Below are 27,916 nucleotides of genomic sequence, written 5' to 3' on the forward strand. Positions count from 1 at the left end.
AGAGCACACCCTCGTGGACAAAATGCTTACAGCACCTGGTATTCCCAGGCGGTCTCCCATCCAAGTACTAACCAGGCCCGACCCTGCTTAGCTTCCGAGATCAGACGAGATCGGGCGTACCCAGGCTGGTATGGCCGTAAGCGAGAAACAATCTCTTGCTACAACATATATAGTCAAAGTGAGTGTGATAAACAGACATTGCATTTTCACCAATTAGATAAGCAGCTTGAACTTTGTGTCACTGAAAAAGTAGAAGAAATTACAAACACTGTTCCCATCACTTTTTAGCACAGGTAGTTGGATAAAATACAAACTTTATTTCCTTTCATCATTTGAACAGGGCAAAGGAGCACAAAGCACACACAAGCTGCATTCAGCAACAATATTCTTGTTTGTCTTATAAATACAAGGCAGATGCTAATTGAAAACACAAGGAAATTTGATCCTATTAAAAAGGCAGGAAGCTGCATTTAGTCAATTCATCATTAAATGCTTACTACAAGGCAGTGTTGCTGATGAAATAGTGCAGGGGCACACCCTCGTGGACAAAATGCTTACAGCACCTGGTATTCCCAGGCGGTCTCCCATCCAAGTACTAACCAGGCCGACCCTGCTTAGCTTCCGAGATCAGACGAGATCGGGCGTACCCAGGCTGGTATGGCCGTAAGCGAGAAACAATCTCTTGCTACAACATATATAGTCAAAGTGAGTCTGATAAAACAGACATTTAGTCAATTCATCATTAAATGCTTAATACAAGGCAGTGTTGCTGATGAAATAGTGCAAGAGCACACCCTCGTGGACAAAATGCTTACAGCACCTGGTATTCCCAGGCGGTCTCCCATCCAAGTACTAACCAGGCCCGACCCTGCTTAGCTTCCGAGATCAGACGAGATCGGGCGTACCCAGGCTGGTATGGCCGTAAGCGAGAAACAATCTCTTGCTACAACATATATAGTCAAAGTGAGTCTGATAAAACAGACATTTAGTCAATTCATCATTAAATGCTTAATACAAGGCAGTGTTGCTGATGAAATAGTGCAAGAGCACACCCTCGTGGACAAAATGCTTACAGCACCTGGTATTCCCAGGCGGTCTCCAATCCAAGTACTAACCAGGCCCGACCCTGCTTAGCTTCCGAGATCAGACGAGATCGGGCGTACCCAGGCTGGTATGGCCGTAAGCGAGAAACAATCTCTTGCTACAACATATATAGTCAAAGTGAGTCTGATAAAACAGACATTTAGTCAATTCATCATTAAATGCTTAATACAAGGCAGTGTTGCTGATGAAATAGTGCAAGAGCACACCCTCGTGGACAAAATGCTTACAGCACCTGGTATTCCCAGGCGGTCTCCCATCCAAGTACTAACCAGGCCCGACCCTGCTTAGCTTCCGAGATCAGACGAGATCGGGCGTACCCAGGCTGGTATGGCCGTAAGCGAGAAACAATCTCTTGCTACAACATATATAGTCAAAGTGAGTGTGATAAACAGACATTGCATTTTCACCAATTAGATAAGCAGCTTGAACTTTGTGTCACTGAAAAAGTAGAAGAAATTACAAACACTGTTCCCATCACTTTTTAGCACAGGTAGTTGGATAAAATACAAACTTTATTTCCTTTCATCATTTGAACAGGGCAAAGGAGCACAAAGCACACACAAGCTGCATTCAGCAACAATATTCTTGTTTGTCTTATAAATACAAGGCAGATGCTAATTGAAAACACAAGGAAATTTGATCCTATTAAAAAGGCAGGAAGCTGCATTTAGTCAATTCATCATTAAATGCTTACTACAAGGCAGTGTTGCTGATGAAATAGTGCAGGGGCACACCCTCGTGGACAAAATGCTTACAGCACCTGGTATTCCCAGGCGGTCTCCCATCCAAGTACTAACCAGGCCCGACCCTGCTTAGCTTCCGAGATCAGACGAGATCGGGCGTACCCAGGCTGGTATGGCCGTAAGCGAGAAACAATCTCTTGCTACAACATATATAGTCAAAGTGAGTCTGATAAAACAGACATTTAGTCAATTCATCATTAAATGCTTAATACAAGGCAGTGTTGCTGATGAAATAGTGCAAGAGCACACCCTCGTGGACAAAATGCTTACAGCACCTGGTATTCCCAGGCGGTCTCCCATCCAAGTACTAACCAGGCCCGACCCTGCTTAGCTTCCGAGATCAGACGAGATTGGGCGTACCCAGGCTGGTATGGCCGTAAGCGAGAAACAACCTCTTGCTACAACATATATAGTCAAAGTGAGTGTGATAAACAGACATTGCATTTTCACCAATTAGATAAGCAGCTTGAACTTTGTGTCACTGAAAAAGTAGAAGAAATTACAAACACTGTTCCCATCACTTTTTAGCACAGGTAGTTGGATAAAATACAAACTTTATTTCCTTTCATCATTTGAACAGGGCAAAGGAGCACAAAGCACACACAAGCTGCATTCAGCAACAATATTCTTGTTTGTCTTATAAATACAAGGCAGATGCTAATTGAAAACACAAGGAAATTTGATCCTATTAAAAAGGCAGGAAGCTGCATTTAGTCAATTCATCATTAAATGCTTACTACAAGGCAGTGTTGCTGATGAAATAGTGCAGGGGCACACCCTCGTGGACAAAATGCTTACAGCACCTGGTATTCCCAGGCGGTCTCCCATCCAAGTACTAACCAGGCCCGACCCTGCTTAGCTTCCGAGATCAGACGAGATCGGGCGTACCCAGGCTGGTATGGCCGTAAGCGAGAAACAATCTCTTGCTACAACATATATAGTCAAAGTGAGTCTGATAAAACAGACATTTAGTCAATTCATCATTAAATGCTTAATACAAGGCAGTGTTGCTGATGAAATAGTGCAAGAGCACACCCTCGTGGACAAAATGCTTACAGCACCTGGTATTCCCAGGCGGTCTCCCATCCAAGTACTAACCAGGCCCGACCCTGCTTAGCTTCCGAGATCAGACGAGATCGGGCGTACCCAGGCTGGTATGGCCGTAAGCGAGAAACAATCTCTTGCTACAACATATATAGTCAAAGTGAGTCTGATAAAACAGACATTTAGTCAATTCATCATTAAATGCTTAATACAAGGCAGTGTTGCTGATGAAATAGTGCAAGAGCACACCCTCGTGGACAAAATGCTTACAGCACCTGGTATTCCCAGGCGGTCTCCCATCCAAGTACTAACCAGGCCCGACCCTGCTTAGCTTCCGAGATCAGACGAGATCGGGCGTACCCAGGCTGGTATGGCCGTAAGCGAGAAACAATCTCTTGCTACAACATATATAGTCAAAGTGAGTGTGATAAACAGACATTGCATTTTCACCAATTAGATAAGCAGCTTGAACTTTGTGTCACTGAAAAAGTAGAAGAAATTACAAACACTGTTCCCATCACTTTTTAGCACAGGTAGTTGGATAAAATACAAACTTTATTTCCTTTCATCATTTGAACAGGGCAAAGGAGCACAAAGCACACACAAGCTGCATTCAGCAACAATATTCTTGTTTGTCTTATAAATACAAGGCAGATGCTAATTGAAAACACAAGGAAATTTGATCCTATTAAAAAGGCAGGAAGCTGCATTTAGTCAATTCATCATTAAATGCTTACTACAAGGCAGTGTTGCTGATGAAATAGTGCAGGGGCACACCCTCGTGGACAAAATGCTTACAGCACCTGGTATTCCCAGGCGGTCTCCCATCCAAGTACTAACCAGGCCCGACCCTGCTTAGCTTCCGAGATCAGACGAGATCGGGCGTACCCAGGCTGGTATGGCCGTAAGCGAGAAACAATCTCTTGCTACAACATATATAGTCAAAGTGAGTCTGATAAAACAGACATTTAGTCAATTCATCATTAAATGCTTAATACAAGGCAGTGTTGCTGATGAAATAGTGCAAGAGCACACCCTCGTGGACAAAATGCTTACAGCACCTGGTATTCCCAGGCGGTCTCCCATCCAAGTACTAACCAGGCCCGACCCTGCTTAGCTTCCGAGATCAGACGAGATTGGGCGTACCCAGGCTGGTATGGCCGTAAGCGAGAAACAACCTCTTGCTACAACATATATAGTCAAAGTGAGTGTGATAAACAGACATTGCATTTTCACCAATTAGATAAGCAGCTTGAACTTTGTGTCACTGAAAAAGTAGAAGAAATTACAAACACTGTTCCCATCACTTTTTAGCACAGGTAGTTGGATAAAATACAAACTTTATTTCCTTTCATCATTTGAACAGGGCAAAGGAGCACAAAGCACACACAAGCTGCATTCAGCAACAATATTCTTGTTTGTCTTATAAATACAAGGCAGATGCTAATTGAAAACACAAGGAAATTTGATCCTATTAAAAAGGCAGGAAGCTGCATTTAGTCAATTCATCATTAAATGCTTACTACAAGGCAGTGTTGCTGATGAAATAGTGCAGGGGCACACCCTCGTGGACAAAATGCTTACAGCACCTGGTATTCCCAGGCGGTCTCCCATCCAAGTACTAACCAGGCCCGACCCTGCTTAGCTTCCGAGATCAGACGAGATCGGGCGTACCCAGGCTGGTATGGCCGTAAGCGAGAAACAATCTCTTGCTACAACATATATAGTCAAAGTGAGTCTGATAAAACAGACATTTAGTCAATTCATCATTAAATGCTTAATACAAGGCAGTGTTGCTGATGAAATAGTGCAAGAGCACACCCTCGTGGACAAAATGCTTACAGCACCTGGTATTCCCAGGCGGTCTCCCATCCAAGTACTAACCAGGCCCGACCCTGCTTAGCTTCCGAGATCAGACGAGATCGGGCGTACCCAGGCTGGTATGGCCGTAAGCGAGAAAAATCTCTTGCTACAACATATATAGTCAAAGTGAGTCTGATAAAACAGACATTTAGTCAATTCATCATTAAATGCTTAATACAAGGCAGTGTTGCTGATGAAATAGTGCAAGAGCACACCCTCGTGGACAAAATGCTTACAGCACCTGGTATTCCCAGGCGGTCTCCCATCCAAGTACTAACCAGGCCCGACCCTGCTTAGCTTCCGAGATCAGACGAGATCGGGCGTACCCAGGCTGGTATGGCCGTAAGCGAGAAACAATCTCTTGCTACAACATATATAGTCAAAGTGAGTCTGATAAAACAGACATTTAGTCAATTCATCATTAAATGCTTAATACAAGGCAGTGTTGCTGATGAAATAGTGCAAGAGCACACCCTCGTGGACAAAATGCTTACAGCACCTGGTATTCCCAGGCGGTCTCCAATCCAAGTACTAACCAGGCCCGACCCTGCTTAGCTTCCGAGATCAGACGAGATCGGGCGTACCCAGGCTGGTATGGCCGTAAGCGAGAAACAATCTCTTGCTACAACATATATAGTCAAAGTGAGTCTGATAAAACAGACATTTAGTCAATTCATCATTAAATGCTTAATACAAGGCAGTGTTGCTGATGAAATAGTGCAAGAGCACACCCTCGTGGACAAAATGCTTACAGCACCTGGTATTCCCAGGCGGTCTCCCATCCAAGTACTAACCAGGCCTGACCCTGCTTAGCTTCCGAGATCAGACGTGATCGGGCGTACCCAGGCTGGTATGGCCGTAAGCGAGAAACAATCTCTTGCTACAACATATATAGTCAAAGTGAGTGTGATAAACAGACATTGCATTTTCACCAATTAGATAAGCAGCTTGAACTTTGTGTCACTGAAAAAGTAGAAGAAATTACAAACACTGTTCCCATCACTTTTTAGCACAGGTAGTTGGATAAAATACAAACTTTATTTCCTTTCATCATTTGAACAGGGCAAAGGAGCACAAAGCACACACAAGCTGCATTCAGCAACAATATTCTTGTTTGTCTTATAAATACAAGGCAGATGCTAATTGAAAACACAAGGAAATTTGATCCTATTAAAAAGGCAGGAAGCTGCATTTAGTCAATTCATCATTAAATGCTTACTACAAGGCAGTGTTGCTGATGAAATAGTGCAGGGGCACACCCTCGTGGACAAAATGCTTACAGCACCTGGTATTCCCAGGCGGTCTCCCATCCAAGTACTAACCAGGCCCGACCCTGCTTAGCTTCCGAGATCAGACGAGATCGGGCGTACCCAGGCTGGTATGGCCGTAAGCGAGAAACAATCTCTTGCTACAACATATATAGTCAAAGTGAGTGTGATAAACAGACATTGCATTTTCACCAATTAGATAAGCAGCTTGAACTTTGTGTCACTGAAAAAGTAGAAGAAATTACAAACACTGTTCCCATCACTTTTTAGCACAGGTAGTTGGATAAAATACAAACTTTATTTCCTTTCATCATTTGAACAGGGCAAAGGAGCACAAAGCACACACAAGCTGCATTCAGCAACAATATTCTTGTTTGTCTTATAAATACAAGGCAGATGCTAATTGAAAACACAAGGAAATTTGATCCTATTAAAAAGGCAGGAAGCTGCATTTAGTCAATTCATCATTAAATGCTTACTACAAGGCAGTGTTGCTGATGAAATAGTGCAGGGGCACACCCTCGTGGACAAAATGCTTACAGCACCTGGTATTCCCAGGCGGTCTCCCATCCAAGTACTAACCAGGCCCGACCCTGCTTAGCTTCCGAGATCAGACGAGATCGGGCGTACCCAGGCTGGTATGGCCGTAAGCGAGAAACAATCTCTTGCTACAACATATATAGTCAAAGTGAGTCTGATAAAACAGACATTTAGTCAATTCATCATTAAATGCTTAATACAAGGCAGTGTTGCTGATGAAATAGTGCAAGAGCACACCCTCGTGGACAAAATGCTTACAGCACCTGGTATTCCCAGGCGGTCTCCCATCCAAGTACTAACCAGGCCCGACCCTGCTTAGCTTCCGAGATCAGACGAGATCGGGCGTACCTTTTTTTTTTTTTTATCTTTTATTATGAAAAAACACATAATATTTACAATATTCAAACAATAATAATAAAAAAGGATGAACAATTCATCCTTTTACAAAATCAAAAAAGAAAAGAAAATAAAACCAATTAATAATTAAAAGCAAGTTTTCCATTTTGATCAATTTCGATAAAAGTGCTCCCCCACACAAACAGTTTTTCAAAATTACATCCTCCATATTTATATATTAGTTCAATATCTTTCTCTAAAATACTTTTAAATAAAACCTCCACACTCACAATTTTCCCTTCATAATGTCCTAAATTCCTTCTTTGTCTTACAGCGTATCTAGCATGGCTAAGAACAAAATTCATCAAATTAATATTAAAAACTTTGCTTTTTCCATTTATACCAAATAGAAACAACCTCCTCCACTCAATCCCATTTACAATATCTTCTCCCCAATGTTGTTCTAAAAGCCCCTTTATAAACTCATGAAACCCTTGTAATCTACTACATTCAATAAAAAAGTGCATAAAATTTTCCACCTCCGTACCACAAATATCACATTCTCTTTTAATGTCTCTATTTATTTGATGTAAAACCACGTTCGTAAAAATCCTATTATGTTTCAATTTAAAATCATTATCTTCACATTCTATAGAATTATATTTGACATTGACATTCTTCCATATTGATTTTACATCTATATTTACAAATACCCTAGACCACACTTTTTCTGAAGCAGGAGCTTTTATCTCTCTTAAAATACATTTTTCATAAATCTTTTTAACTTTCAAACCTGATAAAACATGTTTCTCCCCATTACTTTCATAATATAAAACCGGTAAACCCTTAGCTCTCTCAACCACCTCTGTATTTATTAAAAGCACCCATTCTTCAGGAATACACCCTAAAATTCTCTTATACATATTATCTACTGTAGTTTTGCTTATTTCATCTTCCACTTCACAAACATTATCATAAATCGCTTGTACAGTAAGGAACCCTGGAATGACCTCGTATAAAATATCCCCAATCTGTCTCATCCCAGCCCTCATAAAATATTTACAAAACAACATCTTATTATTATATTGTATCTTGGGATTTAAGAAAATTGGCTGATTTAAAATATTGTCTAAAATGGTACACTCATAATAAATATTTGGTAAAAACTCCCCCCAAGCTTCAAACACTTCTCTATAAAACAATGGTATATTACTTAACATTTCTTTTTTCATGCACATCAATAAACCATTGTCCCCCATCCTCCCAACCTCCTGCAAATACTCCTTAAAAAATCTTTTCCATCCATAATCTAGTTCACCATATAAATATTTCCGTACCATTTTAACTCTAATTGCTTTTTTCCTTACATTTAAATCCACCAACTTCAAACCCCCCTCCTCATAACCTGCAATCAATGTTTTAAAAGAAATTTTCGCTCCTTTCCCATCCCATAAAAAATCAACTAAAATCATATTCATTTCAGATAAAACCCATTCTGGTACATCTAAAACGTTCATGACATGAATAAAAATTGACATCAGCAAGGAATTTACAACAATTACTTTCCCTTTTAATTTCAAAGCCCTCCCCCTCCACATATTTACTACCTTCCTAACTTTGTTTATAACCCCACTCCATGTCAGATCCCTAGCTTCTTGTTCCTTCACCCCTAAAAACACACCTAACACCTTAAAATAATCATTTACCACCTTAAAAGGAAAAGTCCCCTCATTATTCTTCCCAACATACATTATTACTGACTTCTCCATATTCACTTTAGCTCCTGAGGCTTTCTCATATACTTTAAAACACTCCATCACCCTTTTAACACTTCCCTCATCTCTGACTGTAATTGTGGTATCGTCTGCATATTGATGAATTAAACTAAAACCTCCTTGCGGAGTCTCTACACAATTTATAAAATGATCTTTTTTAAGGTATGCCGCTAAGGGTTCTACCGATAAAACAAACAATAAAGCTGATAAAGGGCACCCCTGTCTCACTGATCTCTCAAGAATAAAAGAATCTGTTAAAATCCCATTACATTTAACCCTACTTTTAGCCTTTCTATATAATAATTTTATCCATCTTATAATTCCATTTCCAAACCCATACTTTTCCAGTACCCTAAACATAAAATCATGTTCCACCCTGTCAAAAGCTTTATTAAAATCTATACTTAAAACAATTCCCCCTATCTTATCGCTATTCATTTTATTTATCACATCTCTAAGTGTAGTTATGGTATCTGCTATATCTCTTCCAGGCACAGTATAATTTTGTGTAGGTGCTATAATATCATTTAAAACCATCTTCATCCTATTTGCCAGTATCTTAGCTAAAATCTTATAATCTGAGTTTAATAAACTAATTGGCCTATAATTTTCTAATTTCAATTTACTCCCCTTATTTTTATATAAAATCGATATCAGCCCTGTCACCATGGAATCTGAAACAGTATTATTGTCTTCCATATATTGATATACTTCTAATAAAATAGGTGCTAAAATACTTTCATACATTTTATAAAACTCTGCAATTAGTCCATCTACTCCAGGACTTTTATTTATTTGTAAACCCTTAATTGCATCTTTCACTTCATCCATTGTTATCTTCCTATCACACATTTGCTTATCCTCAACACCAATTTGCACATCAACACTACTTAAAATCTCTTTTACACACCCCTCATCCACCTCCCCTTTCTTAAATAAATCCTTATAAAAATTCTGTACCGTTTCTAATATCTCCACATAATCATTTACTACTTCACCCTTTACATTTTCAATCTCACTAATATATGATTTCATCTGTTTAGTTTTCTCTAAACCAAGAAAAAACGACGTACATTTCTCCCCTTCTAAAACATATTTTGCCCTACTTCTTATAATTGCACCCTTACACTTATCTATTTCACATTTGCTCAATTTTTCTTTTAAATCTAAAAACTTTTCAATAGTATAATCAGGATCACTATCACATTTCTTCATTTCTTCATTCAATTTTGTTCTTAAATAATTTTCTGCTCTTGTCATCCTACTCCTCTGCTTCCTTGCATATCTAATACTAAAAACTTTTATTTTTTCTTTAACATTTTCCCACCACTTGCACTTATCATTCCCTTTTTGCTTATCCTCCATTTCATGTTCTATCAAAGATTTAAGTTGTTTCCCGTATTCCTCATCACCTAGATACCCTGCATTCATACACCATATTCCCCCCCCTTTCCTTTCCTTATCTAACCCCACCGAAAATGTTAACCCAGCATGATCACTAAAAGTTGTAAAAATATATTTAATATCCTTCATAAAATTCCTTAACCCTTCATTTACTAAAACCAAATCTATCCGTGTCTGTTTCAATTCCCCTAAAACCACCTGCCTTCTAGAAAATTCTCTCTTATTCGGATTCTCCTCCCTCCATATATCAATTAAATTGTTTTCAACCATCATCTTCCTTAAAACCCCCCTAGATACGTCACTTCTAAAAATAGCTCCCCTTGTCATATCTAGTCTATCCATTTTTACATTAAAATCCCCAACTAAAATACAGTTTCCCTTGCACCATTTCGCTAATTCTAAAAATAAATTCCTTCTCTCTATTTCATTATTCGGCGCATAAATATTTATAATCCTAAAAACCCTACTCATATATTCAAAATCTAAAATTAAAATCCTCCCATTATTATCATTATATATCTTCTTCACATTTTCTACTACATCCTTCCTTATTAAAATTGCAACCCCACATGAATTCCCCCTACCATTGTTTACATAAATAAAATCCCTCCATATTTTCTGAATTTCTAAAACACACATATTATCCCAGTGCGTCTCTTGAATACATAAAATATCAGAATTCTTTATGTGTACTATTCTATTAAATTTTCCTATTGTTCTCAACCCATTCGCATTTATCGACATTATTGTTACCATACTAATAAATAATAAAATTATAAAATATAATTTCATTATCCTCTACCTTTTATCCAGTTTCTTTCCTCTTCCACCCTTTCTCTCCCCCCCCTCCGCTGCTTTCCTCTTCCTGTATCCTCCTCTCATTCTTTCAAATTTTTCCCCATCATCCGAGTCCGATATCTCCTCCAAGTCCATTTCATCCAGCCAACTTTTCTTCTTTACACCCTCATCCGTTGTGCTCCCCGTGTTCATCGCCGATTCTGGAATGCTCGTTGTGCTCCCCGTGTTCATCGCCGATTCTGGAATGTTCGTTGTGCTCCCCGTGTTCTCCGCCGTTTCTGGAATGTTCATCTCCGTCTCACGTGTAGTAGTCGTTGTGCTCCCCGTGTTCATACCCGTCTCTGTTATTGTCATTAAACTTAAGACCCTCTCCATTTCTTCACCCCCCGAGGTACTTGTTTGTGCTGTGCTTTCCCCCAAAACCCGTGAGTCCCCCGTGCTTCCCCCCAATCCACTTCCCCTCTCCTCCTGAAAACTCCACCTTCTTATTTCCGAATCCATACTGCTCCCAATTTCGTTAATCTTCTGGTCTTCTTTCTTCTCCCTTCTTCCTTCCTCCGTCTCTCCACCTTCCACCACGTCCTCTCCTCCATCTTCTTCTCCTTCTTGCGATGATACAACTGCTTCCTCGAATAGTACTTGACTCCCCTCTTCAGTCATAACTTCTCCACAGTTGCACTCCGCCAATCTCTTTCTGCATCTTCCACAAACATTCCTTTCCTTCTCTCCGACACACTCTCTCGCATAATGGCCTTGATTGCCGCACTTGAAACACTTGAATTCAGGGCAATCTTTAACTATGTGCCCAGGTTGTATGCACAATCGACAAACTCTGACCTGCTTGTCATGGATCACCCTGAAGTATTCAGCTCCTTCCAGCGTCTCAATTTTTGTGGAATATGGCAATGATTTTACTTTTTCCGTAAATTTAACTTTACAAAACCGTGTTCCGTCAACCACCTCCGTTCCAGGCCAAACTCTCCTCCTTATCTCCGAGACGGCCGTTACTCCCCAGCTACTCAGCTTGTCCAGTATAACTTTGTCTTCGATGTATACCGGGAGATTCATAAAAGACACCACCAATTCATTTACATTCACATCTCTCGCCATAATCCTGGTGTCCTTTATCCTTAAACCGTCCATTAGCCGTTCTTTACCTTTTCCGTTTTTCATCGTAATTTCATACTTCTTCTCGCCTTTCATTCGGCATCCCACCACCTCTCCACACATCTCCTTAATTGCTCGCAGTAATTCCATCGTCGTCATCTTTTCTTCTCCCACCAACTCAATTGCCACCGTGTATTCTTTGCCATATTTCATTCCTTCTTTATTTTCGTTTTCCTTCCGTTGCGCATTTTCGTTGTCTTTGTCCGTTCCGTTTGTCGTTGCCATGTTGTCCGTCATTGTAAATCAAAAATGAAAGCGAAAAAACCTCCCCCAGGCAGCAAAACTGCAGGGGGGGAAAACTAAACAAAACTAAAAACTATCCAAATAAAAAAACAATAAATTATATTGCAAAAACCAAAAAAAGAAACGAAAATAGCTCTCGAGCAAACACTCTCAAGCAAACACTCACAGCTCAATTACTCGCACCTGTCGTCACTTCTCCAATCAAGGATTAGCGCCCCCAGGCTTGTATGGCCGTAAGCGAGAAACAATCTCTTGCTACAACATATATAGTCAAAGTGAGTGTGATAAACAGACATTGCATTTTCACCAATTAGATAAGCAGCTTGAACTTTGTGTCACTGAAAAAGTAGAAGAAATTACAAACACTGTTCCCATCACTTTTTAGCACAGGTAGTTGGATAAAATACAAACTTTATTTCCTTTCATCATTTGAACAGGGCAAAGGAGCACAAAGCACACACAAGCTGCATTCAGCAACAATATTCTTGTTTGTCTTATAAATACAAGGCAGATGCTAATTGAAAACACAAGGAAATTTGATCCTATTAAAAAGGCAGGAAGCTGCATTTAGTCAATTCATCATTAAATGCTTACTACAAGGCAGTGTTGCTGATGAAATAGTGCAGGGGCACACCCTCGTGGACAAAATGCTTACAGCACCTGGTATTCCCAGGCGGTCTCCCATCCAAGTACTAACCAGGCCCGACCCTGCTTAGCTTCCGAGATCAGACGAGATCGGGCGTACCCAGGCTGGTATGGCCGTAAGCGAGAAACAATCTCTTGCTACAACATATATAGTCAAAGTGAGTCTGATAAAACAGACATTTAGTCAATTCATCATTAAATGCTTACTACAAGGCAGTGTTGCTGATGAAATAGTGCAAGAGCACACCCTCGTGGACAAAATGCTTACAGCACCTGGTATTCCCAGGCGGTCTCCCATCCAAGTACTAACCAGGCCCGACCCTGCTTAGCTTCCGAGATCAGACGAGATCGGGCGTACCCAGGCTGGTATGGCCGTAAGCGAGAAAAAATCTCTTGCTACAACATATATAGTCAAAGTGAGTGTGATAAACAGACATTGCATTTTCACCAATTAGATAAGCAGCTTGAACTTTGTGTCACTGAAAAAGTAGAAGAAATTACAAACACTGTTCCCATCACTTTTTACCACAGGTAGTTGGATAAAATACAAACTTTATTTCCTTTCATCATTTGAACAGGGCAAAGGAGCACAAAGCACACACAAGCTGCATTCAGCAACAATATTCTTGTTTGTCTTATAAATACAAGGCAGATGCTAATTGAAAACACAAGGAAATTTGATCCTATTAAAAAGGCAGGAAGCTGCATTTAGTCAATTCATCATTAAATGCTTACTACAAGGCAGTGTTGCTGATGAAATAGTGCAGGGGCACACCCTCGTGGACAAAATGCTTACAGCACCTGGTATTCCCAGGCGGTCTCCCATCCAAGTACTAACCAGGCCCGACCCTGCTTAGCTTCCGAGATCAGACGAGATCGGGCGTACCCAGGCTGGTATGGCCGTAAGCGAGAAACAATCTCTTGCTACAACATATATAGTCAAAGTGAGTGTGATAAACAGACATTGCATTTTCACCAATTAGATAAGCAGCTTGAACTTTGTGTCACTGAAAAAGTAGAAGAAATTACAAACACTGTTCCCATCACTTTTTAGCACAGGTAGTTGGATAAAATACAAACTTTATTTCCTTTCATCATTTGAACAGGGCAAAGGAGCACAAAGCACACACAAGCTGCATTCAGCAACAATATTCTTGTTTGTCTTATAAATACAAGGCAGATGCTAATTGAAAACACAAGGAAATTTGATCCTATTAAAAAGGCAGGAAGCTGCATTTAGTCAATTCATCATTAAATGCTTACTACAAGGCAGTGTTGCTGATGAAATAGTGCAGGGGCACACCCTCGTGGACAAAATGCTTACAGCACCTGGTATTCCCAGGCGGTCTCCCATCCAAGTACTAACCAGGCCCGACCCTGCTTAGCTTCCGAGATCAGACGAGATCGGGCGTACCCAGGCTGGTATGGCCGTAAGCGAGAAACAATCTCTTGCTACAACATATATAGTCAAAGTGAGTGTGATAAACAGACATTGCATTTTCACCAATTAGATAAGCAGCTTGAACTTTGTGTCACTGAAAAAGTAGAAGAAATTACAAACACTGTTCCCATCACTTTTTAGCACAGGTAGTTGGATAAAATACAAACTTTATTTCCTTTCATCATTTGAACAGGGCAAAGGAGCACAAAGCACACACAAGCTGCATTCAGCAACAATATTCTTGTTTGTCTTATAAATACAAGGCAGATGCTAATTGAAAACACAAGGAAATTTGATCCTATTAAAAAGGCAGGAAGCTGCATTTAGTCAATTCATCATTAAATGCTTACTACAAGGCAGTGTTGCTGATGAAATAGTGCAGGGGCACACCCTCGTGGACAAAATGCTTACAGCACCTGGTATTCCCAGGCGGTCTCCCATCCAAGTACTAACCAGGCCCGACCCTGCTTAGCTTCCGAGATCAGACGAGATCGGGCGTACCCAGGCTGGTATGGCCGTAAGCGAGAAACAATCTCTTGCTACAACATATATAGTCAAAGTGAGTGTGATAAACAGACATTGCATTTTCACCAATTAGATAAGCAGCTTGAACTTTGTGTCACTGAAAAAGTAGAAGAAATTACAAACACTGTTCCCATCACTTTTTAGCACAGGTAGTTGGATAAAATACAAACTTTATTTCCTTTCATCATTTGAACAGGGCAAAGGAGCACAAAGCACACACAAGCTGCATTCAGCAACAATATTCTTGTTTGTCTTATAAATACAAGGCAGATGCTAATTGAAAACACAAGGAAATTTGATCCTATTAAAAAGGCAGGAAGCTGCATTTAGTCAATTCATCATTAAATGCTTACTACAAGGCAGTGTTGCTGATGAAATAGTGCAGGGGCACACCCTCGTGGACAAAATGCTTACAGCACCTGGTATTCCCAGGCGGTCTCCCATCCAAGTACTAACCAGGCCCGACCCTGCTTAGCTTCCGAGATCAGACGAGATCGGGCGTACCCAGGCTGGTATGGCCGTAAGCGAGAAACAATCTCTTGCTACAACATATATAGTCAAAGTGAGTGTGATAAACAGACATTGCATTTTCACCAATTAGATAAGCAGCTTGAACTTTGTGTCACTGAAAAAGTAGAAGAAATTACAAACACTGTTCCCATCACTTTTTAGCACAGGTAGTTGGATAAAATACAAACTTTATTTCCTTTCATCATTTGAACAGGGCAAAGGAGCACAAAGCACACACAAGCTGCATTCAGCAACAATATTCTTGTTTGTCTTATAAATACAAGGCAGATGCTAATTGAAAACACAAGGAAATTTGATCCTATTAAAAAGGCAGGAAGCTGCATTTAGTCAATTCATCATTAAATGCTTACTACAAGGCAGTGTTGCTGATGAAATAGTGCAGGGGCACACCCTCGTGGACAAAATGCTTACAGCACCTGGTATTCCCAGGCGGTCTCCCATCCAAGTACTAACCAGGCCCGACCCTGCTTAGCTTCCGAGATCAGACGAGATCGGGCGTACCCAGGCTGGTATGGCCGTAAGCGAGAAACAATCTCTTGCTACAACATATATAGTCAAAGTGAGTCTGATAAAACAGACATTTAGTCAATTCATCATTAAATGCTTAATACAAGGCAGTGTTGCTGATGAAATAGTGCAAGAGCACACCCTCGTGGACAAAATGCTTACAGCACCTGGTATTCCCAGGCGGTCTCCCATCCAAGTACTAACCAGGCCCGACCCTGCTTAGCTTCCGAGATCAGACGAGATTGGGCGTACCCAGGCTGGTATGGCCGTAAGCGAGAAACAACCTCTTGCTACAACATATATAGTCAAAGTGAGTGTGATAAACAGACATTGCATTTTCACCAATTAGATAAGCAGCTTGAACTTTGTGTCACTGAAAAAGTAGAAGAAATTACAAACACTGTTCCCATCACTTTTTAGCACAGGTAGTTGGATAAAATACAAACTTTATTTCCTTTCATCATTTGAACAGGGCAAAGGAGCACAAAGCACACACAAGCTGCATTCAGCAACAATATTCTTGTTTGTCTTATAAATACAAGGCAGATGCTAATTGAAAACACAAGGAAATTTGATCCTATTAAAAAGGCAGGAAGCTGCATTTAGTCAATTCATCATTAAATGCTTACTACAAGGCAGTGTTGCTGATGAAATAGTGCAGGGGCACACCCTCGTGGACAAAATGCTTACAGCACCTGGTATTCCCAGGCGGTCTCCCATCCAAGTACTAACCAGGCCCGACCCTGCTTAGCTTCCGAGATCAGACGAGATCGGGCGTACCCAGGCTGGTATGGCCGTAAGCGAGAAACAATCTCTTGCTACAACATATATAGTCAAAGTGAGTCTGATAAAACAGACATTTAGTCAATTCATCATTAAATGCTTAATACAAGGCAGTGTTGCTGATGAAATAGTGCAAGAGCACACCCTCGTGGACAAAATGCTTACAGCACCTGGTATTCCCAGGCGGTCTCCCATCCAAGTACTAACCAGGCCCGACCCTGCTTAGCTTCCGAGATCAGACGAGATCGGGCGTACCCAGGCTGGTATGGCCGTAAGCGAGAAACAATCTCTTGCTACAACATATATAGTCAAAGTGAGTCTGATAAAACAGACATTTAGTCAATTCATCATTAAATGCTTAATACAAGGCAGTGTTGCTGATGAAATAGTGCAAGAGCACACCCTCGTGGACAAAATGCTTACAGCACCTGGTATTCCCAGGCGGTCTCCCATCCAAGTACTAACCAGGCCCGACCCTGCTTAGCTTCCGAGATCAGACGAGATCGGGCGTACCCAGGCTGGTATGGCCGTAAGCGAGAAACAATCTCTTGCTACAACATATATAGTCAAAGTGAGTCTGATAAAACAGACATTTAGTCAATTCATCATTAAATGCTTAATACAAGGCAGTGTTGCTGATGAAATAGTGCAAGAGCACACCCTCGTGGACAAAATGCTTACAGCACCTGGTATTCCCAGGCGGTCTCCAATCCAAGTACTAACCAGGCCCGACCCTGCTTAGCTTCCGAGATCAGACGAGATCGGGCGTACCCAGGCTGGTATGGCCGTAAGCGAGAAACAATCTCTTGCTACAACATATATAGTCAAAGTGAGTCTGATAAAACAGACATTTAGTCAATTCATCATTAAATGCTTAATACAAGGCAGTGTTGCTGATGAAATAGTGCAAGAGCACACCCTCGTGGACAAAATGCTTACAGCACCTGGTATTCCCAGGCGGTCTCCCATCCAAGTACTAACCAGGCCCGACCCTGCTTAGCTTCCGAGATCAGACGAGATCGGGCGTACCCAGGCTGGTATGGCCGTAAGCGAGAAACAATCTCTTGCTACAACATATATAGTCAAAGTGAGTGTGATAAACAGACATTGCATTTTCACCAATTAGATAAGCAGCTTGAACTTTGTGTCACTGAAAAAGTAGAAGAAATTACAAACACTGTTCCCATCACTTTTTAGCACAGGTAGTTGGATAAAATACAAACTTTATTTCCTTTCATCATTTGAACAGGGCAAAGGAGCACAAAGCACACACAAGCTGCATTCAGCAACAATATTCTTGTTTGTCTTATAAATACAAGGCAGATGCTAATTGAAAACACAAGGAAATTTGATCCTATTAAAAAGGCAGGAAGCTGCATTTAGTCAATTCATCATTAAATGCTTACTACAAGGCAGTGTTGCTGATGAAATAGTGCAGGGGCACACCCTCGTGGACAAAATGCTTACAGCACCTGGTATTCCCAGGCGGTCTCCCATCCAAGTACTAACCAGGCCCGACCCTGCTTAGCTTCCGAGATCAGACGAGATCGGGCGTACCCAGGCTGGTATGGCCGTAAGCGAGAAACAATCTCTTGCTACAACATATATAGTCAAAGTGAGTCTGATAAAACAGACATTTAGTCAATTCATCATTAAATGCTTACTACAAGGCAGTGTTGCTGATGAAATAGTGCAAGAGCACACCCTCGTGGACAAAATGCTTACAGCACCTGGTATTCCCAGGCGGTCTCCCATCCAAGTACTAACCAGGCCCGACCCTGCTTAGCTTCCGAGATCAGACGAGATCGGGTGTACCCAGGCTGGTATGGCCGTAAGCGAGAAACAATCTCTTGCTACAATATATATAGTCAAAGTGAGTGTGATAAACAGACATTGCATTTTCACCAATTAGATAAGCAGCTTGAACTTTGTGTCACTGAAAAAGTAGAAGAAATTACAAACACTGTTCCCATCACTTTTTAGCACAGGTAGTTGGATAAAATACAAACTTTATTTCCTTTCATCATTTGAACAGGGCAAAGGAGCACAAAGCACACACAAGCTGCATTCAGCAACAATATTCTTGTTTGTCTTATAAATACAAGGCAGATGCTAATTGAAAACACAAGGAAATTTGATCCTATTAAAAAGGCAGGAAGCTGCATTTAGTCAATTCATCATTAAATGCTTACTACAAGGCAGTGTTGCTGATGAAATAGTGCAGGGGCACACCCTCGTGGACAAAATGCTTACAGCACCTGGTATTCCCAGGCGGTCTCCCATCCAAGTACTAACCAGGCCCGACCCTGCTTAGCTTCCGAGATCAGACGAGATCGGGCGTACCCAGGCTGGTATGGCCGTAAGCGAGAAACAATCTCTTGCTACAACATATATAGTCAAAGTGAGTCTGATAAAACAGACATTTAGTCAATTCATCATTAAATGCTTAATACAAGGCAGTGTTGCTGATGAAATAGTGCAAGAGCACACCCTCGTGGACAAAATGCTTACAGCACCTGGTATTCCCAGGCGGTCTCCCATCCAAGTACTAACCAGGCCCGACCCTGCTTAGCTTCCGAGATCAGACGAGATCGGGCGTACCCAGGCTGGTATGGCCGTAAGCGAGAAACAATCTCTTGCTACAACATATATAGTCAAAGTGAGTGTGATAAACAGACATTGCATTTTCACCAATTAGATAAGCAGCTTGAACTTTGTGTCACTGAAAAAGTAGAAGAAATTACAAACACTGTTCCCATCACTTTTTAGCACAGGTAGTTGGATAAAATACAAACTTTATTTCCTTTCATCATTTGAACAGGGCAAAGGAGCACAAAGCACACACAAGCTGCATTCAGCAACAATATTCTTGTTTGTCTTATAAATACAAGGCAGATGCTAATTGAAAACACAAGGAAATTTGATCCTATTAAAAAGGCAGGAAGCTGCATTTAGTCAATTCATCATTAAATGCTTACTACAAGGCAGTGTTGCTGATGAAATAGTGCAGGGGCACACCCTCGTGGACAAAATGCTTACAGCACCTGGTATTCCCAGGCGGTCTCCCATCCAAGTACTAACCAGGCCCGACCCTGCTTAGCTTCCGAGATCAGACGAGATCGGGCGTACCCAGGCTGGTATGGCCGTAAGCGAGAAACAATCTCTTGCTACAACATATATAGTCAAAGTGAGTGTGATAAACAGACATTGCATTTTCACCAATTAGATAAGCAGCTTGAACTTTGTGTCACTGAAAAAGTAGAAGAAATTACAAACACTGTTCCCATCACTTTTTAGCACAGGTAGTTGGATAAAATACAAACTTTATTTCCTTTCATCATTTGAACAGGGCAAAGGAGCACAAAGCACACACAAGCTGCATTCAGCAACAATATTCTTGTTTGTCTTATAAATACAAGGCAGATGCTAATTGAAAACACAAGGAAATTTGATCCTATTAAAAAGGCAGGAAGCTGCATTTAGTCAATTCATCATTAAATGCTTACTACAAGGCAGTGTTGCTGATGAAATAGTGCAGGGGCACACCCTCGTGGACAAAATGCTTACAGCACCTGGTATTCCCAGGCGGTCTCCCATCCAAGTACTAACCAGGCCCGACCCTGCTTAGCTTCCGAGATCAGACGAGATCGGGCGTACCCAGGCTGGTATGGCCGTAAGCGAGAAACAATCTCTTGCTACAACATATATAGTCAAAGTGAGTGTGATAAACAGACATTGCATTTTCACCAATTAGATAAGCAGCTTGAACTTTGTGTCACTGAAAAAGTAGAAGAAATTACAAACACTGTTCCCATCACTTTTTAGCACAGGTAGTTGGATAAAATACAAACTTTATTTCCTTTCATCATTTGAACAGGGCAAAGGAGCACAAAGCACACACAAGCTGCATTCAGCAACAATATTCTTGTTTGTCTTATAAATACAAGGCAGATGCTAATTGAAAACACAAGGAAATTTGATCCTATTAAAAAGGCAGGAAGCTGCATTTAGTCAATTCATCATTAAATGCTTACTACAAGGCAGTGTTGCTGATGAAATAGTGCAGGGGCACACCCTCGTGGACAAAATGCTTACAGCACCTGGTATTCCCAGGCGGTCTCCCATCCAAGTACTAACCAGGCCCGACCCTGCTTAGCTTCCGAGATCAGACGAGATCGGGCGTACCCAGGCTGGTATGGCCGTAAGCGAGAAACAATCTCTTGCTACAACATATATAGTCAAAGTGAGTGTGATAAACAGACATTGCATTTTCACCAATTAGATAAGCAGCTTGAACTTTGTGTCACTGAAAAAGTAGAAGAAATTACAAACACTGTTTCCATCACTTTTTAGCACAGGTAGTTGGATAAAATACAAACTTTATTTCCTTTCATCATTTGAACAGGGCAAAGGAGCACAAAGCACACACAAGCTGCATTCAGCAACAATATTCTTGTTTGTCTTATAAATACAAGGCAGATGCTAATTGAAAACACAAGGAAATTTGATCCTATTAAAAAGGCAGGAAGCTGCATTTAGTCAATTCATCATTAAATGCTTACTACAAGGCAGTGTTGCTGATGAAATAGTGCAGGGGCACACCCTCGTGGACAAAATGCTTACAGCACCTGGTATTCCCAGGCGGTCTCCCATCCAAGTACTAACCAGGCCCGACCCTGCTTAGCTTCCGAGATCAGACGAGATCGGGCGTACCCAGGCTGGTATAGCCGTAAGCGAGAAACAATCTCTTGCTACAACATATATAGTCAAAGTGAGTCTGATAAAACAGACATTTAGTCAATTCATCATTAAATGCTTAATACAAGGCAGTGTTGCTGATGAAATAGTGCAAGAGCACACCCTCGTGGACAAAATGCTTACAGCACCTGGTATTCCCAGGCGGTCTCCCATCCAAGTACTAACCAGGCCCGACCCTGCTTAGCTTCCGAGATCAGACGAGATCGGGCGTACCCAGGCTGGTATGGCCGTAAGCGAGAAAAAATCTCTTGCTACAACATATATAGTCAAAGTGAGTGTGATAAACAGACATTGCATTTTCACCAATTAGATAAGCAGCTTGAACTTTGTGTCACTGAAAAAGTAGAAGAAATTACAAACACTGTTCCCATCACTTTTTAGCACAGGTAGTTGGATAAAATACAAACTTTATTTCCTTTCATCATTTGAACAGGGCAAAGGAGCACAAAGCACACACAAGCTGCATTCAGCAACAATATTCTTGTTTGTCTTATAAATACAAGGCAGATGCTAATTGAAAACACAAGGAAATTTGATCCTATTAAAAAGGCAGGAAGCTGCATTTAGTCAATTCATCATTAAATGCTTACTACAAGGCAGTGTTGCTGATGAAATAGTGCAGGGGCACACCCTCGTGGACAAAATGCTTACAGCACCTGGTATTCCCAGGCGGTCTCCCATCCAAGTACTAACCAGGCCCGACCCTGCTTAGCTTCCGAGATCAGACGAGATCGGGCGTACCCAGGCTGGTATGGCCGTAAGGGAGAGATCGGGCGTACCCAGGCTGGTATGGCCGTAAGGGAGAAACAATCTCTTGCTACAACATATATAGTCAAAGTGAGTGTGATAAACAGACATTGCATTTTCACCAATTAGATAAGCAGCTTGAACTTTGTGTCACTGAAAAAGTAGAAGAAATTACAAACACTGTTCCCATCACTTTTTAGCACAGGTAGTTGGATAAAATACAAACTTTATTTCCTTTCATCATTTGAACAGGGCAAAGGAGCACAAAGCACACACAAGCTGCATTCAGCAACAATATTCTTGTTTGTCTTATAAATACAAGGCAGATGCTAATTGAAAACACAAGGAAATTTGATCCTATTAAAAAGGCAGGAAGCTGCATTTAGTCAATTCATCATTAAATGCTTACTACAAGGCAGTGTTGCTGATGAAATAGTGCAGGGGCACACCCTCGTGGACAAAATGCTTACAGCACCTGGTATTCCCAGGCGGTCTCCCATCCAAGTACTAACCAGGCCCGACCCTGCTTAGCTTCCGAGATCAGACGAGATCGGGCGTACCCAGGCTGGTATGGCCGTAAGCGAGAAACAATCTCTTGCTACAACATATATAGTCAAAGTGAGTGTGATAAACAGACATTGCATTTTCACCAATTAGATAAGCAGCTTGAACTTTGTGTCACTGAAAAAGTAGAAGAAATTACAAACACTGTTTCCATCACTTTTTAGCACAGGTAGTTGGATAAAATACAAACTTTATTTCCTTTCATCATTTGAACAGGGCAAAGGAGCACAAAGCACACACAAGCTGCATTCAGCAACAATATTCTTGTTTGTCTTATAAATACAAGGCAGATGCTAATTGAAAACACAAGGAAATTTGATCCTATTAAAAAGGCAGGAAGCTGCATTTAGTCAATTCATCATTAAATGCTTACTACAAGGCAGTGTTGCTGATGAAATAGTGCAGGGGCACACCCTCGTGGACAAAATGCTTACAGCACCTGGTATTCCCAGGCGGTCTCCCATCCAAGTACTAACCAGGCCCGACCCTGCTTAGCTTCCGAGATCAGACGAGATCGGGCGTACCCAGGCTGGTATAGCCGTAAGCGAGAAACAATCTCTTGCTACAACATATATAGTCAAAGTGAGTCTGATAAAACAGACATTTAGTCAATTCATCATTAAATGCTTACTACAAGGCAGTGTTGCTGATGAAATAGTGCAAGAGCACACCCTCGTGGACAAAATGCTTACAGCACCTGGTATTCCCAGGCGGTCTCCCATCCAAGTACTAACCAGGCCCGACCCTGCTTAGCTTCCGAGATCAGACGAGATCGGGTGTACCCAGGCTGGTATGGCCGTAAGCGAGAAACAATCTCTTGCTACAATATATATAGTCAAAGTGAGTGTGATAAACAGACATTGCATTTTCACCAATTAGATAAGCAGCTTGAACTTTGTGTCACTGAAAAAGTAGAAGAAATTACAAACACTGTTCCCATCACTTTTTAGCACAGGTAGTTGGATAAAATACAAACTTTATTTCCTTTCATCATTTGAACAGGTCAAAGGAGCACAAAGCACACACAAGCTGCATTCAGCAACAATATTCTTGTTTGTCTTATAAATACAAGGCAGATGCTAATTGAAAACACAAGGAAATTTGAACCTATTAAAAAGGCAGGAAGCTGCATTTAGTCAATTCATCATTAAATGCTTACTACAAGGCAGTGTTGCTGATGAAATAGTGCAGGGGCACACCCTCGTGGACAAAATGCTTACAGCACCTGGTATTCCCAGGCGGTCTCCCATCCAAGTACTAACCAGGCCCGACCCTGCTTAGCTTCCGAGATCAGACGAGATCGGGCGTACCCAGGCTGGTATGGCCGTAAGCGAGAAACAATCTCTTGCTACAACATATATAGTCAAAGTGAGTGTGATAAACAGACATTGCATTTTCACCAATTAGATAAGCAGCTTGAACTTTGTGTCACTGAAAAAGTAGAAGAAATTACAAACACTGTTCCCATCACTTTTTAGCACAGGTAGTTGGATAAAATACAAACTTTATTTCCTTTCATCATTTGAACAGGGCAAAGGAGCACAAAGCACACACAAGCTGCATTCAGCAACAATATTCTTGTTTGTCTTATAAATACAAGGCAGATGCTAATTGAAAACACAAGGAAATTTGATCCTATTAAAAAGGCAGGAAGCTGCATTTAGTCAATTCATCATTAAATGCTTACTACAAGGCAGTGTTGCTGATGAAATAGTGCAGGGGCACACCCTCGTGGACAAAATGCTTACAGCACCTGGTATTCCCAGGCGGTCTCCCATCCAAGTACTAACCAGGCCCGACCCTGCTTAGCTTCCGAGATCAGACGAGATCGGGCGTACCCAGGCTGGTATGGCCGTAAGCGAGAAACAATCTCTTGCTACAACATATATAGTCAAAGTGAGTGTGATAAACAGACATTGCATTTTCACCAATTAGATAAGCAGCTTGAACTTTGTGTCACTGAAAAAGTAGAAGAAATTACAAACACTGTTCCCATCACTTTTTAGCACAGGTAGTTGGATAAAATACAAACTTTATTTCCTTTCATCATTTGAACAGGGCAAAGGAGCACAAAGCACACACAAGCTGCATTCAGCAACAATATTCTTGTTTGTCTTATAAATACAAGGCAGATGCTAATTGAAAACACAAGGAAATTTGATCCTATTAAAAAGGCAGGAAGCTGCATTTAGTCAATTCATCATTAAATGCTTACTACAAGGCAGTGTTGCTGATGAAATAGTGCAGGGGCACACCCTCGTGGACAAAATGCTTACAGCACCTGGTATTCCCAGGCGGTCTCCCATCCAAGTACTAACCAGGCCCGACCCTGCTTAGCTTCCGAGATCAGACGAGATCGGGCGTACCCAGGCTGGTATGGCCGTAAGCGAGAAACAATCTCTTGCTACAACATATATAGTCAAAGTGAGTCTGATAAAACAGACATTTAGTCAATTCATCATTAAATGCTTACTACAAGGCAGTGTTGCTGATGAAATAGTGCAAGAGCACACCCTCGTGGACAAAATGCTTACAGCACCTGGTATTCCCAGGCGGTCTCCCATCCAAGTACTAACCAGGCCCGACCCTGCTTAGCTTCCGAGATCAGACGAGATCGGGTGTACCCAGGCTGGTATGGCCGTAAGCGAGAAACAATCTCTTGCTACAATATATATAGTCAAAGTGAGTGTGATAAACAGACATTGCATTTTCACCAATTAGATAAGCAGCTTGAACTTTGTGTCACTGAAAAAGTAGAAGAAATTACAAACACTGTTCCCATCACTTTTTAGCACAGGTAGTTGGATAAAATACAAACTTTATTTCCTTTCATCATTTGAACAGGTCAAAGGAGCACAAAGCACACACAAGCTGCATTCAGCAACAATATTCTTGTTTGTCTTATAAATACAAGGCAGATGCTAATTGAAAACACAAGGAAATTTGATCCTATTAAAAAGGCAGGAAGCTGCATTTAGTCAATTCATCATTAAATGCTTACTACAAGGCAGTGTTGCTGATGAAATAGTGCAGGGGCACACCCTCGTGGACAAAATGCTTACAGCACCTGGTATTCCCAGGCGGTCTCCCATCCAAGTACTAACCAGGCCCGACCCTGCTTAGCTTCCGAGATCAGACGAGATCGGGCGTACCCAGGCTGGTATGGCCGTAAGCGAGAAACAATCTCTTGCTACAACATATATAGTCAAAGTGAGTCTGATAAAACAGACATTTAGTCAATTCATCATTAAATGCTTAATACAAGGCAGTGTTGCTGATGAAATAGTGCAAGAGCACACCCTCGTGGACAAAATGCTTACAGCACCTGGTATTCCCAGGCGGTCTCCCATCCAAGTACTAACCAGGCCCGACCCTGCTTAGCTTCCGAGATCAGACGAGATCGGGCGTACCCAGGCTGGTATGGCCGTAAGCGAGAAAAAATCTCTTGCTACAACATATATAGTCAAAGTGAGTGTGATAAACAGACATTGCATTTTCACCAATTAGATAAGCAGCTTGAACTTTGTGTCACTGAAAAAGTAGAAGAAATTACAAACACTGTTCCCATCACTTTTTAGCACAGGTAGTTGGATAAAATACAAACTTTATTTCCTTTCATCATTTGAACAGGGCAAAGGAGCACAAAGCACACACAAGCTGCATTCAGCAACAATATTCTTGTTTGTCTTATAAATACAAGGCAGATGCTAATTGAAAACACAAGGAAATTTGATCCTATTAAAAAGGCAGGAAGCTGCATTTAGTCAATTCATCATTAAATGCTTACTACAAGGCAGTGTTGCTGATGAAATAGTGCAGGGGCACACCCTCGTGGACAAAATGCTTACAGCACCTGGTATTCCCAGGCGGTCTCCCATCCAAGTACTAACCAGGCCCGACCCTGCTTAGCTTCCGAGATCAGACGAGATCGGGCGTACCCAGGCTGGTATGGCCGTAAGCGAGAAACAATCTCTTGCTACAACATATATAGTCAAAGTGAGTGTGATAAACAGACATTGCATTTTCACCAATTAGATAAGCAGCTTGAACTTTGTGTCACTGAAAAAGTAGAAGAAATTACAAACACTGTTCCCATCACTTTTTAGCACAGGTAGTTGGATAAAATACAAACTTTATTTCCTTTCATCATTTGAACAGGGCAAAGGAGCACAAAGCACACACAAGCTGCATTCAGCAACAATATTCTTGTTTGTCTTATAAATACAAGGCAGATGCTAATTGAAAACACAAGGAAATTTGATCCTATTAAAAAGGCAGGAAGCTGCATTTAGTCAATTCATCATTAAATGCTTACTACAAGGCAGTGTTGCTGATGAAATAGTGCAGGGGCACACCCTCGTGGACAAAATGCTTACAGCACCTGGTATTCCCAGGCGGTCTCCCATCCAAGTACTAACCAGGCCCGACCCTGCTTAGCTTCCGAGATCAGACGAGATCGGGCGTACCCAGGCTGGTATGGCCGTAAGCGAGAAACAATCTCTTGCTACAACATATATAGTCAAAGTGAGTGTGATAAACAGACATTGCATTTTCACCAATTAGATAAGCAGCTTGAACTTTGTGTCACTGAAAAAGTAGAAGAAATTACAAACACTGTTTCCATCACTTTTTAGCACAGGTAGTTGGATAAAATACAAACTTTATTTCCTTTCATCATTTGAACAGGGCAAAGGAGCACAAAGCACACACAAGCTGCATTCAGCAACAATATTCTTGTTTGTCTTATAAATACAAGGCAGATGCTAATTGAAAACACAAGGAAATTTGATCCTATTAAAAAGGCAGGAAGCTGCATTTAGTCAATTCATCATTAAATGCTTACTACAAGGCAGTGTTGCTGATGAAATAGTGCAGGGGCACACCCTCGTGGACAAAATGCTTACAGCACCTGGTATTCCCAGGCGGTCTCCCATCCAAGTACTAACCAGGCCCGACCCTGCTTAGCTTCCGAGATCAGATGAGATCGGGCGTACCCAGGCTGGTATAGCCGTAAGCGAGAAACAATCTCTTGCTACAACATATATAGTCAAAGTGAGTCTGATAAAACAGACATTTAGTCAATTCATCATTAAATGCTTAATACAAGGCAGTGTTGCTGATGAAATAGTG

The 27,916-nt window shown here is 41.2% G+C and overlaps 54 non-coding genes across 54 annotated transcripts; all 54 read right to left on the reverse strand.

The window, feature by feature from the left end:
* Positions 1 to 23: 23 nt before the first annotated feature.
* Positions 24 to 142, reverse strand: LOC145856062 (5S ribosomal RNA). The gene has a single exon (XR_014376950.1). It is a non-coding gene; the product is annotated as a 5S ribosomal RNA (ribosomal RNA).
* A 409-nt stretch (positions 143 to 551) lies between these two features.
* LOC145851190 (5S ribosomal RNA) lies at positions 552 to 669 on the reverse strand. The gene has a single exon (XR_014373040.1). It is a non-coding gene; the product is annotated as a 5S ribosomal RNA (ribosomal RNA).
* A 139-nt stretch (positions 670 to 808) lies between these two features.
* On the reverse strand, positions 809 to 927 carry LOC145856063 (5S ribosomal RNA). The gene has a single exon (XR_014376951.1). It is a non-coding gene; the product is annotated as a 5S ribosomal RNA (ribosomal RNA).
* Positions 928 to 1,066: 139 nt separating this feature from the next.
* LOC145886709 (5S ribosomal RNA) lies at positions 1,067 to 1,185 on the reverse strand. The gene has a single exon (XR_014398294.1). It is a non-coding gene; the product is annotated as a 5S ribosomal RNA (ribosomal RNA).
* A 139-nt stretch (positions 1,186 to 1,324) lies between these two features.
* On the reverse strand, positions 1,325 to 1,443 carry LOC145856064 (5S ribosomal RNA). The gene has a single exon (XR_014376952.1). It is a non-coding gene; the product is annotated as a 5S ribosomal RNA (ribosomal RNA).
* Positions 1,444 to 1,852: 409 nt separating this feature from the next.
* LOC145856066 (5S ribosomal RNA) lies at positions 1,853 to 1,971 on the reverse strand. The gene has a single exon (XR_014376954.1). It is a non-coding gene; the product is annotated as a 5S ribosomal RNA (ribosomal RNA).
* Positions 1,972 to 2,110: 139 nt separating this feature from the next.
* Positions 2,111 to 2,229, reverse strand: LOC145886036 (5S ribosomal RNA). Its single transcript, XR_014397620.1, has one exon. It is a non-coding gene; the product is annotated as a 5S ribosomal RNA (ribosomal RNA).
* A 409-nt stretch (positions 2,230 to 2,638) lies between these two features.
* LOC145856067 (5S ribosomal RNA) lies at positions 2,639 to 2,757 on the reverse strand. Its single transcript, XR_014376955.1, has one exon. It is a non-coding gene; the product is annotated as a 5S ribosomal RNA (ribosomal RNA).
* Positions 2,758 to 2,896: 139 nt separating this feature from the next.
* Positions 2,897 to 3,015, reverse strand: LOC145856068 (5S ribosomal RNA). Its single transcript, XR_014376956.1, has one exon. It is a non-coding gene; the product is annotated as a 5S ribosomal RNA (ribosomal RNA).
* A 139-nt stretch (positions 3,016 to 3,154) lies between these two features.
* Positions 3,155 to 3,273, reverse strand: LOC145856069 (5S ribosomal RNA). The gene has a single exon (XR_014376957.1). It is a non-coding gene; the product is annotated as a 5S ribosomal RNA (ribosomal RNA).
* A 409-nt stretch (positions 3,274 to 3,682) lies between these two features.
* LOC145856070 (5S ribosomal RNA) lies at positions 3,683 to 3,801 on the reverse strand. Its single transcript, XR_014376958.1, has one exon. It is a non-coding gene; the product is annotated as a 5S ribosomal RNA (ribosomal RNA).
* A 139-nt stretch (positions 3,802 to 3,940) lies between these two features.
* On the reverse strand, positions 3,941 to 4,059 carry LOC145886037 (5S ribosomal RNA). Its single transcript, XR_014397621.1, has one exon. It is a non-coding gene; the product is annotated as a 5S ribosomal RNA (ribosomal RNA).
* Positions 4,060 to 4,468: 409 nt separating this feature from the next.
* On the reverse strand, positions 4,469 to 4,587 carry LOC145856071 (5S ribosomal RNA). The gene has a single exon (XR_014376959.1). It is a non-coding gene; the product is annotated as a 5S ribosomal RNA (ribosomal RNA).
* Positions 4,588 to 4,726: 139 nt separating this feature from the next.
* Positions 4,727 to 4,845, reverse strand: LOC123733930 (5S ribosomal RNA). Its single transcript, XR_006764273.1, has one exon. It is a non-coding gene; the product is annotated as a 5S ribosomal RNA (ribosomal RNA).
* Positions 4,846 to 4,983: 138 nt separating this feature from the next.
* Positions 4,984 to 5,102, reverse strand: LOC123734049 (5S ribosomal RNA). Its single transcript, XR_006764393.2, has one exon. It is a non-coding gene; the product is annotated as a 5S ribosomal RNA (ribosomal RNA).
* Positions 5,103 to 5,241: 139 nt separating this feature from the next.
* On the reverse strand, positions 5,242 to 5,360 carry LOC123733931 (5S ribosomal RNA). Its single transcript, XR_006764274.2, has one exon. It is a non-coding gene; the product is annotated as a 5S ribosomal RNA (ribosomal RNA).
* A 139-nt stretch (positions 5,361 to 5,499) lies between these two features.
* LOC123734005 (5S ribosomal RNA) lies at positions 5,500 to 5,618 on the reverse strand. Its single transcript, XR_006764348.2, has one exon. It is a non-coding gene; the product is annotated as a 5S ribosomal RNA (ribosomal RNA).
* Positions 5,619 to 6,027: 409 nt separating this feature from the next.
* Positions 6,028 to 6,146, reverse strand: LOC145856072 (5S ribosomal RNA). The gene has a single exon (XR_014376960.1). It is a non-coding gene; the product is annotated as a 5S ribosomal RNA (ribosomal RNA).
* Positions 6,147 to 6,555: 409 nt separating this feature from the next.
* LOC145856073 (5S ribosomal RNA) lies at positions 6,556 to 6,674 on the reverse strand. The gene has a single exon (XR_014376961.1). It is a non-coding gene; the product is annotated as a 5S ribosomal RNA (ribosomal RNA).
* A 6,259-nt stretch (positions 6,675 to 12,933) lies between these two features.
* On the reverse strand, positions 12,934 to 13,052 carry LOC123733969 (5S ribosomal RNA). Its single transcript, XR_006764312.1, has one exon. It is a non-coding gene; the product is annotated as a 5S ribosomal RNA (ribosomal RNA).
* A 139-nt stretch (positions 13,053 to 13,191) lies between these two features.
* LOC123733970 (5S ribosomal RNA) lies at positions 13,192 to 13,310 on the reverse strand. Its single transcript, XR_006764313.1, has one exon. It is a non-coding gene; the product is annotated as a 5S ribosomal RNA (ribosomal RNA).
* Positions 13,311 to 13,719: 409 nt separating this feature from the next.
* Positions 13,720 to 13,838, reverse strand: LOC123733971 (5S ribosomal RNA). Its single transcript, XR_006764314.1, has one exon. It is a non-coding gene; the product is annotated as a 5S ribosomal RNA (ribosomal RNA).
* Positions 13,839 to 14,247: 409 nt separating this feature from the next.
* On the reverse strand, positions 14,248 to 14,366 carry LOC145856075 (5S ribosomal RNA). Its single transcript, XR_014376963.1, has one exon. It is a non-coding gene; the product is annotated as a 5S ribosomal RNA (ribosomal RNA).
* Positions 14,367 to 14,775: 409 nt separating this feature from the next.
* Positions 14,776 to 14,894, reverse strand: LOC145856076 (5S ribosomal RNA). Its single transcript, XR_014376964.1, has one exon. It is a non-coding gene; the product is annotated as a 5S ribosomal RNA (ribosomal RNA).
* Positions 14,895 to 15,303: 409 nt separating this feature from the next.
* LOC145856077 (5S ribosomal RNA) lies at positions 15,304 to 15,422 on the reverse strand. Its single transcript, XR_014376965.1, has one exon. It is a non-coding gene; the product is annotated as a 5S ribosomal RNA (ribosomal RNA).
* A 409-nt stretch (positions 15,423 to 15,831) lies between these two features.
* On the reverse strand, positions 15,832 to 15,950 carry LOC145856078 (5S ribosomal RNA). The gene has a single exon (XR_014376966.1). It is a non-coding gene; the product is annotated as a 5S ribosomal RNA (ribosomal RNA).
* A 139-nt stretch (positions 15,951 to 16,089) lies between these two features.
* Positions 16,090 to 16,208, reverse strand: LOC145886038 (5S ribosomal RNA). The gene has a single exon (XR_014397622.1). It is a non-coding gene; the product is annotated as a 5S ribosomal RNA (ribosomal RNA).
* Positions 16,209 to 16,617: 409 nt separating this feature from the next.
* On the reverse strand, positions 16,618 to 16,736 carry LOC145856079 (5S ribosomal RNA). The gene has a single exon (XR_014376967.1). It is a non-coding gene; the product is annotated as a 5S ribosomal RNA (ribosomal RNA).
* A 139-nt stretch (positions 16,737 to 16,875) lies between these two features.
* On the reverse strand, positions 16,876 to 16,994 carry LOC145856080 (5S ribosomal RNA). The gene has a single exon (XR_014376968.1). It is a non-coding gene; the product is annotated as a 5S ribosomal RNA (ribosomal RNA).
* Positions 16,995 to 17,133: 139 nt separating this feature from the next.
* LOC145856081 (5S ribosomal RNA) lies at positions 17,134 to 17,252 on the reverse strand. Its single transcript, XR_014376969.1, has one exon. It is a non-coding gene; the product is annotated as a 5S ribosomal RNA (ribosomal RNA).
* A 139-nt stretch (positions 17,253 to 17,391) lies between these two features.
* Positions 17,392 to 17,510, reverse strand: LOC145886710 (5S ribosomal RNA). Its single transcript, XR_014398295.1, has one exon. It is a non-coding gene; the product is annotated as a 5S ribosomal RNA (ribosomal RNA).
* A 139-nt stretch (positions 17,511 to 17,649) lies between these two features.
* LOC145856083 (5S ribosomal RNA) lies at positions 17,650 to 17,768 on the reverse strand. Its single transcript, XR_014376971.1, has one exon. It is a non-coding gene; the product is annotated as a 5S ribosomal RNA (ribosomal RNA).
* Positions 17,769 to 18,177: 409 nt separating this feature from the next.
* On the reverse strand, positions 18,178 to 18,296 carry LOC145856084 (5S ribosomal RNA). Its single transcript, XR_014376972.1, has one exon. It is a non-coding gene; the product is annotated as a 5S ribosomal RNA (ribosomal RNA).
* Positions 18,297 to 18,435: 139 nt separating this feature from the next.
* LOC145855014 (5S ribosomal RNA) lies at positions 18,436 to 18,554 on the reverse strand. The gene has a single exon (XR_014375901.1). It is a non-coding gene; the product is annotated as a 5S ribosomal RNA (ribosomal RNA).
* A 409-nt stretch (positions 18,555 to 18,963) lies between these two features.
* Positions 18,964 to 19,082, reverse strand: LOC145856085 (5S ribosomal RNA). The gene has a single exon (XR_014376973.1). It is a non-coding gene; the product is annotated as a 5S ribosomal RNA (ribosomal RNA).
* Positions 19,083 to 19,221: 139 nt separating this feature from the next.
* Positions 19,222 to 19,340, reverse strand: LOC145856086 (5S ribosomal RNA). The gene has a single exon (XR_014376974.1). It is a non-coding gene; the product is annotated as a 5S ribosomal RNA (ribosomal RNA).
* A 409-nt stretch (positions 19,341 to 19,749) lies between these two features.
* LOC145856087 (5S ribosomal RNA) lies at positions 19,750 to 19,868 on the reverse strand. Its single transcript, XR_014376975.1, has one exon. It is a non-coding gene; the product is annotated as a 5S ribosomal RNA (ribosomal RNA).
* A 409-nt stretch (positions 19,869 to 20,277) lies between these two features.
* On the reverse strand, positions 20,278 to 20,396 carry LOC145856088 (5S ribosomal RNA). Its single transcript, XR_014376976.1, has one exon. It is a non-coding gene; the product is annotated as a 5S ribosomal RNA (ribosomal RNA).
* A 409-nt stretch (positions 20,397 to 20,805) lies between these two features.
* On the reverse strand, positions 20,806 to 20,924 carry LOC145856089 (5S ribosomal RNA). The gene has a single exon (XR_014376977.1). It is a non-coding gene; the product is annotated as a 5S ribosomal RNA (ribosomal RNA).
* Positions 20,925 to 21,333: 409 nt separating this feature from the next.
* Positions 21,334 to 21,452, reverse strand: LOC145882039 (5S ribosomal RNA). The gene has a single exon (XR_014393606.1). It is a non-coding gene; the product is annotated as a 5S ribosomal RNA (ribosomal RNA).
* Positions 21,453 to 21,591: 139 nt separating this feature from the next.
* LOC145856090 (5S ribosomal RNA) lies at positions 21,592 to 21,710 on the reverse strand. Its single transcript, XR_014376978.1, has one exon. It is a non-coding gene; the product is annotated as a 5S ribosomal RNA (ribosomal RNA).
* A 409-nt stretch (positions 21,711 to 22,119) lies between these two features.
* LOC145884968 (5S ribosomal RNA) lies at positions 22,120 to 22,238 on the reverse strand. The gene has a single exon (XR_014396548.1). It is a non-coding gene; the product is annotated as a 5S ribosomal RNA (ribosomal RNA).
* A 447-nt stretch (positions 22,239 to 22,685) lies between these two features.
* On the reverse strand, positions 22,686 to 22,804 carry LOC145856091 (5S ribosomal RNA). The gene has a single exon (XR_014376979.1). It is a non-coding gene; the product is annotated as a 5S ribosomal RNA (ribosomal RNA).
* Positions 22,805 to 23,213: 409 nt separating this feature from the next.
* On the reverse strand, positions 23,214 to 23,332 carry LOC145882040 (5S ribosomal RNA). The gene has a single exon (XR_014393607.1). It is a non-coding gene; the product is annotated as a 5S ribosomal RNA (ribosomal RNA).
* A 139-nt stretch (positions 23,333 to 23,471) lies between these two features.
* On the reverse strand, positions 23,472 to 23,590 carry LOC145855025 (5S ribosomal RNA). The gene has a single exon (XR_014375912.1). It is a non-coding gene; the product is annotated as a 5S ribosomal RNA (ribosomal RNA).
* A 409-nt stretch (positions 23,591 to 23,999) lies between these two features.
* LOC145856092 (5S ribosomal RNA) lies at positions 24,000 to 24,118 on the reverse strand. The gene has a single exon (XR_014376980.1). It is a non-coding gene; the product is annotated as a 5S ribosomal RNA (ribosomal RNA).
* Positions 24,119 to 24,527: 409 nt separating this feature from the next.
* Positions 24,528 to 24,646, reverse strand: LOC145856094 (5S ribosomal RNA). Its single transcript, XR_014376982.1, has one exon. It is a non-coding gene; the product is annotated as a 5S ribosomal RNA (ribosomal RNA).
* A 409-nt stretch (positions 24,647 to 25,055) lies between these two features.
* On the reverse strand, positions 25,056 to 25,174 carry LOC145856095 (5S ribosomal RNA). The gene has a single exon (XR_014376983.1). It is a non-coding gene; the product is annotated as a 5S ribosomal RNA (ribosomal RNA).
* A 139-nt stretch (positions 25,175 to 25,313) lies between these two features.
* Positions 25,314 to 25,432, reverse strand: LOC145855036 (5S ribosomal RNA). The gene has a single exon (XR_014375923.1). It is a non-coding gene; the product is annotated as a 5S ribosomal RNA (ribosomal RNA).
* A 409-nt stretch (positions 25,433 to 25,841) lies between these two features.
* Positions 25,842 to 25,960, reverse strand: LOC145856096 (5S ribosomal RNA). Its single transcript, XR_014376984.1, has one exon. It is a non-coding gene; the product is annotated as a 5S ribosomal RNA (ribosomal RNA).
* Positions 25,961 to 26,099: 139 nt separating this feature from the next.
* LOC145856097 (5S ribosomal RNA) lies at positions 26,100 to 26,218 on the reverse strand. The gene has a single exon (XR_014376985.1). It is a non-coding gene; the product is annotated as a 5S ribosomal RNA (ribosomal RNA).
* A 409-nt stretch (positions 26,219 to 26,627) lies between these two features.
* LOC145856098 (5S ribosomal RNA) lies at positions 26,628 to 26,746 on the reverse strand. The gene has a single exon (XR_014376986.1). It is a non-coding gene; the product is annotated as a 5S ribosomal RNA (ribosomal RNA).
* Positions 26,747 to 27,155: 409 nt separating this feature from the next.
* On the reverse strand, positions 27,156 to 27,274 carry LOC145856099 (5S ribosomal RNA). Its single transcript, XR_014376987.1, has one exon. It is a non-coding gene; the product is annotated as a 5S ribosomal RNA (ribosomal RNA).
* A 409-nt stretch (positions 27,275 to 27,683) lies between these two features.
* On the reverse strand, positions 27,684 to 27,802 carry LOC145857735 (5S ribosomal RNA). Its single transcript, XR_014378636.1, has one exon. It is a non-coding gene; the product is annotated as a 5S ribosomal RNA (ribosomal RNA).
* Positions 27,803 to 27,916: the final 114 nt, after the last annotated feature.

Source organism: Salmo salar, chromosome 08, assembly GCF_965601325.2.
Source record: "Salmo salar chromosome 08, fSalSal1, whole genome shotgun sequence".
In the NCBI taxonomy this organism is placed as follows: Eukaryota; Metazoa; Chordata; class Actinopteri; order Salmoniformes; family Salmonidae; genus Salmo; species Salmo salar.